This window comes from Eulemur rufifrons, chromosome 15 (genome assembly GCF_041146395.1).
Source record: "Eulemur rufifrons isolate Redbay chromosome 15, OSU_ERuf_1, whole genome shotgun sequence".
Lineage (NCBI taxonomy): Eukaryota > Metazoa > Chordata > Mammalia > Primates > Lemuridae > Eulemur > Eulemur rufifrons.
The window spans coordinates 17,336,282-17,337,927 of record NC_090997.1 but is presented as its reverse complement, the minus strand read 5'-3'; the positions used below and the strand labels follow the sequence as shown (position 1 = coordinate 17,337,927).

Sequence of the window (1,646 nt, the reverse complement as noted above, 5' to 3'; positions counted from 1 at the left end):
CTAGATGGTAGATATTTTAGGTTCTCCAGGCCATATGGTCTCTGTTGCAAGTACTCAACTTCACCGTTGTACCACAAAGGCATAGAATAAACAATATGTAAACAAACTAGTGTGGCTGTGTGGTAATAAAACTTTATTTACAGACACAATTTTGAATTTAACTTAATTTCCATATATCATTTATTTTCATGTTGATTCTTTTCAATTATTTAAAAATGTAAGATCCACCGTTAGCTGGCAGGTTGTGTTTCACAAAAACGGATTGGGATTTGGCCCACAGGCTGTATCTTGTTATCCTTGATCTAAGGAATAAGTGATAAAAGAAAATAATGACTTTGAGGGCTGGCAAATTGAGAAGAGTGAATAGATTATGAGATTTATTCCCCAAACTTTTAATGGATTTTATTTCGTTAACACAAATATTCTGGAAGGGAAAAAATACAGTTAGTTAGTCACCTGTTACAGCTGAGTAAATGGGCTTTTCTGAAGTCCCAAAAGTAGTGGTCAATATAGAGTTTTCAAATTACTTTATTGACCATAAATGCATTCATCAGGTGATGCTAGAATTTGTCTATGATGATCAATTTATTGATAATTTTGCCTTATTCTAAGTATTTTTCTAAGTTTGAGACACACAAAAGAAAAATGTCATAAACTTTATACCCCAAGAACTACCAATTCAGGGGGAATGTAGACATAAGAATAAAAAAAGATAGTTTCAAAATAAAACTTCACATATTTTTACCAATATTTATCGAACAACTTTTATGTGCCAGGTCCTATTTTATGTGCTGAGGAAGTAGTTCCACAGATACACAAGGTCCTGGTTGTCACAGAGTTATGTTTTATTGGTGTAAGACACAATAAGTAACCAAACAAAGACATAAGTAAAATAATTTCTACAATTTATAAGTATTTGAAAAAATACCAGTAAGATGAAAAAACTGTGTCTTGATAGTTTAAGAACATACTTTGATTAACTGTACTGCTTCTTGTTTGAGATATAACAAACTAAACTTTTGATTCGAAATTGGACATTTCATATTTAATGACCTAGTAGTTTGAAAGAATGCGTATGGAGACTGTTTATACCTCTTGTCTGCAAAGGCTTTGTCACTTGCAACTCTTGGTCAATCACTTGCATTTTATGTTGCTATGGCAGGAGTTCCTAATATTCAGCATGCATCAGAATCATCAAAAGAGCTTGTTAAAACGTGGATTTCTGGGTCCCATTTCTAGGATTTTGATTCAGTGGAGCTAGTATGGCCTATGGATTTGCATTTCTAACACACTCACAGTTGATGGTGGTCTACAAGCTACACTTTTTTTTTTTAATATGAAATGCTTCATGAATTTGCTTGTCATCTTTGCACAAGGGCCATGCTAATCTTCTGTGTATTTTTCCAATTTTAGTACATGTGCTGCCAAAGTGAGCACTACAGACTACACTTTAAATTGCACTGGCTTATGTAAACTTTCTTTTTCCAAAGACTTTTAATGTTAATTATCTTGACATAGTTTAGGTAGTTTTTTCCTCCAATTTTTTTTTTTTCTTTTTTGCCATTTATTATCAAGCATGCATCCTCCCACATTTCTTCCACTTTCAATTCATGGGAAATCCATATTTTGGCTTATTTACATAAAGA

The 1,646-nt window shown here is 32.7% G+C and overlaps 1 non-coding gene across 1 annotated transcript; it reads right to left on the bottom strand.

The window, feature by feature from the left end:
• Nucleotides 1–1,330: 1,330 nt before the first annotated feature.
• Nucleotides 1,331–1,437, bottom strand: LOC138396124 (U6 spliceosomal RNA). The gene has a single exon (XR_011235604.1). It is a non-coding gene; the product is annotated as a U6 spliceosomal RNA (small nuclear RNA).
• Between the last annotated feature and the right edge of the window lie 209 nt (nt 1,438–1,646).